A 9,663-nucleotide genomic window follows, 5' to 3' on the forward strand; every position below is an offset into this window, starting at 1 on the left:
CCTTTCGGCTTCATTTCCCGGTTCCCTACTGCGCATGCGCGAGCCGCGCGGCGCAATCCGGCCGGTCCCCGCTGCCTCTGGGAACTGTGTGTTTCCCAGCAGGCAGCGGGGCACTTGCGCAAAGGGGCGGGCAGTTGCGGAAAGGGGCGTAATCTACGCCCCTTTCCGCAGACAGCTATCTCGTCTGATATTGGATGCTAAGCAGGGTCTGAAATGGTTAGTACATAGATGGGAGACCACCTGGGAATACCAGCTGCCATAGGCTTTTTTTTTATATGTTGTTGGCGTCAACGACCTGTTTTAATTTTCTGCTTGTTTGCCGAGGTGACCATCTTGGTTTTTGTCAAGAGGGTTGAGAGTGACCAGCAAGATGGCCTAAAACAGGTAAAACAAATAAAATAAAACAGGTCGTTGACGCCAACAACATATATCAGGCACATTCAGGGTGACGTGGCTGTAGGCGATCTTGCTGGCCACTCTCAACCCTCTTGACAAATGCCAAGATGGTCAGCTCGACAAATAAATAGAGTTTTGTTGCAACAGCTGTCCTCCTCCACCATCCACGACATCTCATGGTCTGACCACACTCCAGTGTCAGTCGCGGTGGCGGAGGGGAACGCTTATTTGGGAGATTTTGTGTGGAGGGCCAATTCTAATCTGCTCAGGGTACCCGACAATATTTGCATAAGTTTTGTAGTAGAGAGCAGAAAATCCATCAGGACCAGGCCTTTTGTTTAATTTCAGGTTCTTAATAACTTCAAGCACCTCTTCAATAGACACAGATTCTTCCATCATTTCTAATTGTGTTTTAGATAAAGTTGGGAGGGATATATGAGAGAAGAAATCATTTGCTTTGGATAGATCTAGCTCATTATCGGATGAGTACAAATCTTTTAATTGTGATTTCAATTTATTTAAGATTTTCAGTGGATTATTTGTGTATACATCTCTGGAGGTCTTAAGACGAATAGGTTTGGTTGAGGTATGGCAGGATTTTAGAACCTTGGCTAAAAGTGTGTTTGGTTTGTTTGCATTCATATAGAAGTTATGTTGTGATCTTTTAATGGTTTTGTCTGCACATTCAGTAAGGAATAAATCAAATTCCAATTTGGCTTTATCTAATTCTGCTTTGGAAGAAGGATTGGGGTTTCGCTGAAATGCCATATGGCATGAATTAAAATTTGTTTCTAAGGTGCGACAAAGGGTTTTTCGTTCTCTATTGAATATATTGACTTGTTGTAAACATATGCCACGAATGACAGGTTTGTGTGCTTCCCATATAGTGGCCTGGGAAACATCAGGTGTAGAATTATTTAATAGGTAATCCTTAAGTGCAAGTCCAATATTGGTTTTATATATTGGGTTTTTGATTAAAAAATCTCTCAATAGCCACGTTGAATCTTTTGCTCTTGGAACTAACGAAGACATAGTATTGAATATTGCACTGTGATCCGACCAAGGGAAGGGGATTATTTTTGAAGTTAGGATTTCTGGCACCATACTTGTGGATATAAATATATGGTCGATTCTTGAGAGTGAACGATGTGGGTGTGAGTAATGTGTAAATTGTCTCATGGTAGGATTCAATTCACGCCAGGAGTCTACCAGGTTGTATTTCGTGATGAGTTTTGAGAAAGAATGTTTATCATTTCTTTGGAGCTGTGGAATTGGTGATTTATCTAGGAATGGAAAGATAGTCTGGTTGGAGTCGCCACATAGGACTACAGTACCTATTTTGTGGTAGTCAATGATATGTAATAGATGGGAGAAAAAGGCGTTAGGCTGTTTATTAGGGGCGTAATATAATACAATGGTGATTGCGGTATCCAGTAAATGACCTTTAAGGATCTTTGATTTCTTTCAATAGTGAAAACGGGGTGTTTCGATGGAATGCTATAAGCACACCATGTTGTTTTGTGGAGGCGGAGGCTGTAAAAACTTGTGGATAAGATTTACTAAAGAATTTGAGGGTGGATTGTGTAGTAAAATGGGTCTCTTGCAGACATACAATATGTGCTTTTTTAGATATAAAGGTACGAAAGGCTTTAGTTTGTTTTTGCGAAATGTTGAATCCCTGAACATTCAGGGAAAGTATGTTCAGTGGAGCCATATTTTTGGAGGAGATATAGATATGATAATGTATGAATAAGGAAAATTAGAAGAAATTTTTGCCACTGGAGTGTAAGAGGAAGGGGAGGAAAGAGGGTAAAAATAAAAAAAAATTAAGAAATAAAATATGACAAATATATATCATAAAGATATAGTACAACAAATGTATTCCTAACATATCCGTTAGGGGGAGAAAAAATCTCCCTCCAAGGGTACATGAGTCACAGTCAACTGCCTGCGGAAGTATACATTTCCATACATATTTGTTACAAGAGGTTGTTATAGGTGTATAAAATTCCAGAATGTCGTGATAGTATACACAATCGGCAGTAAATCTTGAGACAGTATACATATATCACACATGGAACATTTGGATCAATAGTCAACAGCATTGATTCAAAAATTTTACAGGTGATTAATGTAGTACTTAACAGTTGCAGACTTTCCTTTACATGTAAAAGGATATATACGCCTCTAAGTTAGGAAAGCAGATATATAGAAAAGGTGAAAGAAAAAGAAGACCATAGAAAAAAAAAAGAAAAAGAGAACTGAGAAAAACCAAGACCAGGATTTAAGTGGTCTGGGAACAAATCCTCTAACAAAATATAATCTATATATAATTAATGTAGTACTTAACAGTTGCAGACTTTCCTTTACATGTAAAAGGATATATACGCCTCTAAGTTAGGAAAGCAGATATATAGAAAAGGTGAAAGAAAAAGAAGACCATAGAAAAAAAAAAGAAAAAGAGAACTGAGAAAAACCAAGACCAGGATTTAAGTGGTCTGGGAACAAATCCTCTAACAAAATATAATCTGAAGAGTATTATATTACCAATTTGGACCTCCAGTATGGACCTATAGGTATGTATCCGCTATGGTACAGCATAAATAACTTCCTGCCTTATCTCTTGAAAGTAATGGACTCACCCTTTTGGGCAAACTTCAGTATTTACCAGTATAATCTCACGACTACTATGGAAGTTTTTCCAGCCAGCATTTCCACCTACCATCAATCTGGTACTTTCTTCCATATTACATGGTCCTGTGTGTACTTGCAGACCTTCTGGAGGGGGGTGGCATCGGAGATCGGTTCTATAGGCCAGTTTGAAGTCCCCTGTGATCTGCTACCCCTTTTATTGGGAATTGTAGATACGCTCCCAGCATCGCAGGCTAAAAAACAATTTGTATTCTTCTCAGCCTTCTATGCTAGGAAAGCTATCCTAATTAAATGGCAGGACCCTAGTCCCTCAATGGTTTCTCAATGGAGAGCCCTGATTGATGCGGCCTTGCCGCTCTATAAATTGACGTACCTGGGAAGAAGCTGTCCCAAAAAATTAGATAAGATATAGGGCCCCTGGACCAAAGAGAGACCACTTCCTTAGTCACTAAGCTGAAGACGGGATAAGAATCTCTAAGTAGGAAGGTGGTGGTGGTAGGGAGGGCCGGGGAATCTGTTTGCCTTTTTCAGTTAGCTGGGGATGACCTGTGTTTGGTATAGACGATGGTACCCCCCCCTGTGATGATGTGTACTACACTGACCTTACTTTCTGAATGCAATTCTGGCTTGACAAGGATACTACCTGATTGTATGTTGTAATCTGATATGTTATCTATGCTGCTAAGCCCAGATTGGATTTTCTCAAATCGCCTTTCAGGACAACCCCGGAGAGAGTGTAGCTCCACCTTGTCATTAGGAAACACATGCCCACTTTAAAAACACCTCCTCTTCCTCCATGGCTTCAGTTATTGTGTTTCCTCCTTGGAGGAAGCATGTGCCTGAACCAGGGGAGAGCTACACTCTCTGTAGGGGAGTAAGGCTTACCTTTCGTTACAGGTTGTTTCTTCTTTTGACCCCCAGCAGCATCTCCAGTGGGGGAGGACTCCTGGAGCTCCTGGTCCCGCCGTCTCACGGGAGTAAGGACCCTCGGAGTGCCGGCGTCGGGTGCCCGGTGTCCGCTGATTTAGCACAGGGAGGGCTCTGTCGCTGGCGGAGGTCGCTGCAGGTCAGCGGCATGGCTCCGTTTTCGGCGTCGGGTCCCGGGCGGCGACAGCGTCGTTTACGGTGATGCGCAGGCGCTCTGAGGGGGCATGGCGCCGTGGTTCAAGCGCCTGGAACGCAGGGATCATGGGGCGGGTCAGGTGACCATGTGCTTCCGCTTCCGGACGGCCCTGATGACGCGGCGGCCGGGAAAATTTAAAAAAATTACGGAGCTGTTTGTGATAGCTGCCTTACTCAAGCGATGGAGGAGTGTAAGCCAGCTATGGCGGAGACAGGCGCCCCTAGCACCGGTCCAGCCCAGGTACGTAAGGTGCACTGGCACCCTCTGCTTCACTGTTGGGCTATGTCTTTGTCTGTTCCCCCCTCTTGGGGGCCTGTCGCTGCAGGTCAGAGGTGACTTCGCTCGGACCTTTTGCAGCCTGGTTCTGGGGTCTCACTAGTGGTCTGTTTGGTGGTGGGTCTCTGCACTGGCTTGGTGTTAAGCAACTGGTTGTTGTGAGCTTTTAGTGAGTTAAACCTGCATGTCGTTTCAGGAAAAATCACTAGGAAAAGCTAGACCAGGTCAGAGAAAATGTCCTTCTTGCAAGACCCCCCTCAGAGATTCATGGCAGAAGGCAATGTGCAGAAATTGTATCAGAGAATTGGTGGAAGAGGAAACATCCCAGCAATATAAGGATTTGTTTTCTTCGGTTAAAGAGCTGACAAACTCCTTGAGTTCAGTCAGGTCCATCCTGATACAAAACCCTCCCGCACAGATCGAGCCTCAGAACTTACCGCCCAGCCCCAGGGCGTCGTCGTCCAGACAGGTGGATACCGAGGATTCTGGAGACGAAGGGGGTAGTACTCTCATCTCCTTCAGGGATTCTGAGGAGGAGGAAGAGGAAGAAGATAGCTTGAATTTAGAGCCCCTGCTATCACTAGAGGAAGTAGATGACATTCTTAAAGCAATCTACACTACTCTAGAAATTCAAGAAGAAAAATTACAGCTGTCAATTCATGACAAAATGTACCAGGGGTTGGACGAAACAAAACGGAGAGTTTTTCCAGTCCACAGGGTCCTCTCAGATTCGGTGAGAAAAGAGTGGAAGGACCCAGAAAAAGCCCCTTTCTTCTCTAAAGCTCTCAAAAGAAGGTTTCCCTTTGAAGATAAAGACTCAGAGGTTTGGAACAAAAAACCCAGAGTCGATGCAGCTTTCTCGCAGGTATCCAGACGAACGGATCTAGCCTTTGAGGATATGGGGATCCTTAAAGACCCAATGGACAAAAAAGCTGACTCCATCCTTAAAAAGGCTTGGGATGCTGCGTCAGTCAGTCTAAAACCAGCTATGGCAGCTACAGTTGTGGCCAGGAATCTGGAATGTTGGGTAGAGAAGCTGAAGAGCCATATTGAAGCGGGGACACCCCGCAAGGATCTCTTAGAGTCCTTTCCACTGATCCTGAATGCAGTCAAATATATGGCGGATGCATCAGCAGAATCGGTTAAACTGGCCGCTAGGTCTTCGGCTCTTGTAAATTCAGCCAGGAGAGCAGTTTGGCTGAAAACATGGTCTGGGGACACTGCTTCTAAGGTCAAACTGTGTGGTCTACCCTTCTCGGGTGACTTGCTCTTTGGACCCGATTTAGAGTCTGTGCTGGATATGACAGCCGATAAAAAGAAGGCTTTTCCAGCTAAGAAAAAGCAGGTTGCCAAAAAGAATTTTCGTGCTTTTCAGCAGTCCCATAAAAAAGACCAGGATCGCAAGAGCAGATGGGGTTCACAGAAGGGCAAAGGCAAGGGTGGAGTCCTCTTTAGATCTCCCCCAGAGCAGTCCCCTAAGAGCAAGTGACAATATCTCCCCAGTGGGGGGGAGACTGTCAGCTTTTCGCGAACAATGGGACAGGCTGTCTCCAAATCTGTTCGTGAAGAATATTGTCGATCAGGGGTACAGGTTGGAATTTTCAGAACCACCCCCGAGCAGGTTTTATGTGACAACATTGCCAAGGGATCAGGAGAAGGCCTCTGCAATGAAGCTTTTGTTACAGGAGCTGATACAGCAAGAGGTTTTGATTCAAGTCCCAGTAAACCAGCAGGGCAGGGGTTTTTACTCACATATTTTTCTGGTGAAAAAACCCTCAGGGAAGTACCGTTTAATCCTGAATCTGAAAGTTCTGAACAGGTTCATTCGGTACAAACATTTCAGGATGGATACAATTTTCTCCATCACAAAGTTGTTGACCCCAGAATGCTTCATGGCATCCCTGGATCTAAGGGATGCCTACCTTCATATACCCATTCATCAGGCATCGCAGCAGTTCCTGCGCCTGGCATTGAAGGTGGGGAGTTCGGTATGGCACCTCCAATTCAGGGCTCTGCCATTCGGACTCTCGTCCTCTCCCAGGGTATTTACGAAGATTATGGCAGAGGCTTTGGAGCCCCTGAAGTTGAAGGGGATTCCAGTCGTCCCTTATCTGGACGACCTTTTGTTTTTTGCAGACTCCAGGGAGCAGGTCCTAGTCAATCTCCAGAGGGCCCAGTCTCACCTCGAGGGCCTGGGATGGCTTCTAAATCTAGAGAAGTCAATCCTGACCCCCTCACAGGAAATGAAATTTCTGGGGTATACGTTAAATTCGATTCTCCAGAAAGTTTTCCTGCCGCTGGAAAAACAGGAAAAGTTGCAGCTAGCTGTACAGCGGATACAGAGCAACCAGACAGTCTCAGTCAGGACGGCTATGGCAGTTCTGGGCCTGCTTACGGCAGCAATCCCGGCTGTTCAGTGGGCCAGGTTCCATTCCAGACCCCTTCAGAGGGAGGTTCTGTCAAGCTGGTCCTATCAGGATCCTTTGGAAAAACAGCTAAAAATTGCATCAAGGACGAAAAGGGCTCTTTGGTGGTGGAGAGACCAGGCAAACCTCTCAAGGGGCCTGGTGTGGACCTTTCCTGTGGACAAGCGCCTTACTACAGACGCAAGTGCCTGGGGCTGGGGAGCCCACCTGGATGGTCAGACATCTCAGGGGGTCTGGTCCAAACAGGAAGCTCAAAGATCATCCAACTGGAGGGAGTTGAAGGCGATCTTTCTGGGATTAGTGGCCTTTCAGCAGAGTTTGAGAGGCCACCATGTCCAGGTGTTGTCAGACAACACAACAGCGGTTACCTACATTATGAAGCAAGGGGGAACCAGAAGCAGGAGCTTGATGGAGCTGGCCAATCTGTTGTTAGCCTGGGCAGAGCAGAACACAGCCTCACTATCGGCAGTGCATCTGAAGGGCTCTCAGAATTTGTTTGCGGACCTCCTAAGCAGGCGCAAATTGCTAGAGGCAGAATGGAGTCTGAATCAGGAAGTGTTCCTGATGATCTCCGAGGCCTGGGGGGTTCCACAGGTAGACCTTTTTGCCAGCCAGCAGAACTCAAAGGTGGACAGATTCTTTTCTCTTCACCGAGGAGATGCAGCAATAGGGTTGGATGCATTTGCTCACCCCTGGCATTACCAGCTGTGCTACGCCTTTCCCCCCGTTCCTCTAATTCCACTAGTACTGAGGAAATTCAGGGAAGAAGGGACAGACTTAATACTAGTCACTCCTTTTTGGCCAAAAAGGCCTTGGTTCGCGGGTCTTCGAAACCTAGCCTCGAAGCCCCCATGGAGGTTACCACTCAGAAAAGATTTGTTATCCCAGGGGACAGTAAATCATCCAGAGGTGGAACTTCTACAGCTAACCGCCTGGTTTCTGAGGAGGACCTATTAAAAGCCAAAGGTCTTTCAGATAAAGTAGTAAAGACCCTGCTGTCTAGCAGGAAGGCAGTTACACAGGCAATTTACATGAAAGTCTGGAAAAAGTTCAACTCCTGGTGTAGTTCTAGAGAACTCAAGGTCAAGAGCACGGTGTCCGTATTGGAGTTTCTCCATGAGGGAATGGAGAAGGGTCTCGCAGCCAGTACCCTGAAGACTCAGGTGGCTGCCTTATCAGTTTTCTTTGAAAAGACTTTATCTAAAGAAACTTTAATTTCTAGATTTTTTAGGGCTCTTGCTCGAAGTAGACCAGTAGCCCTTAAAGACTTTCCCAGTTGGGATTTGTCTACAGTTTTACAGGGTCTCTCGGGAGCACCGTTTGAACCCTTACAAGAAGCTTCTTTACAGAAGGTGGTTTTAAAAACAATCTTTTTGGTGGCCATCACCTCGGCCAGGAGAGTCAGCGAGCTCCAAGCTCTAGCTATTACAGAACCCTTCCTTAGAGTTTATCAGGACAGGGTGGTACTGAGGACGGATCCAGCATTCCTACCGAAAGTATCCTCAGCTTTCCATCGATCGCAGGAAATAGTGTTACCTACATTCTCTGCAACCCCAGCGAATGCAGGAGAGGAAGTTTTTTCACACATTGGATGTGAGAAGGTGTCTATTACAGTTTCTGAAAATGACTAAAGATTTTAGAAAATCAAACGCTCTTTTTGTGATATTTTCTGGATCACGCAAGGGGGAGAAAGCTTCTAAAAGTACGCTGGGTAGGTGGCTTAAGTTGGCTATAACAGAAGCCTATAAAGCAAAAGGAGAAATACCTCCCTCAGGTATTGCTGCCCACTCTACTAGATCCACGGCCGTTTCCTGGGCTGAAAGGGCCGGTGCAATGCCTGAACAAATCTGCAAGGCTGCCACTTGGTCCAGTTATTCGACATTTCTCCGGCACTACCGGTTAGATCTACTGTCTGCAGCAGATCAGGCCTTCGGCAGGAAGGTACTGCAGGCAGTAGTCCCGCCCTAGGGTAAGTTTCTCGGTTATCCTCTCCGGGGTTGTCCTGAAAGGCGATTTGAGAAAGACTAAGTTAGACTTACCGGTGACGGTATTTCTAAGAGCCTTTCAGGACAACCGTTACTTCCCTCCCTAGGTTATGCTTAGTAAATGTATTAAGTTCTACCATGGTGTTGTGCTTTCTGTGCTTTGTTTTCCAGTGTCGGAAGGCCACAATAACTGAAGCCATGGAGGAAGAGGAGGTGTTTTTAAAGTGGGCATGTGTTTCCTAATGACAAGGTGGAGCTACACTCTCTCCGGGGTTGTCCTGAAAGGCTCTTAGAAATACCGTCACCGGTAAGTCTAACTTAGTCTTTTTTTTCTCTCTATATACTCTTCTTGGTCTACCGCTGTAAAATGTCATGACAATCACTGCTGAGATTGTACCACTGTTCTGACATGTACTGTACAAATTTAATAAAATCTTATGTTAAAAAAAAAAAAACAGGCCCGACCCTGCTTAGCATCTGAGATCAAGCGCATTCAGGGTGATGTGGCCGTAGGCAATCTTGCTGGCCACTCTCAACCCTCTTGACAAACGCCATGATGGTCACCTCTGCAAACAAGCAGAAAAACAAAACAGGTCGTCGACGCCAAAAACATGTGGGGAGGCGGGACGTAGGCCCGCCTCCATTTGTGGGAGGAGCCTCGCCGGGGGAGCGGGGGGTAGTCGCAGGTTGTCAGAGGGGGTCATTTCAGGTTAGAGGTATGGTTGCGTTCTGATGGGGGGAGGGGGGATTGTCACAATGTGTGGTTAATTTTAATCATTTGTAGGGATGGGGGGTGGTCACAGCC

This window comes from Lithobates pipiens, unplaced genomic scaffold (assembly GCF_037356315.1).
Source record: "Lithobates pipiens isolate NorthernLeopardFrog02 unplaced genomic scaffold, aLitPip1_a1.2 Scaffold_10, whole genome shotgun sequence".
Lineage (NCBI taxonomy): Eukaryota > Metazoa > Chordata > Amphibia > Anura > Ranidae > Lithobates > Lithobates pipiens.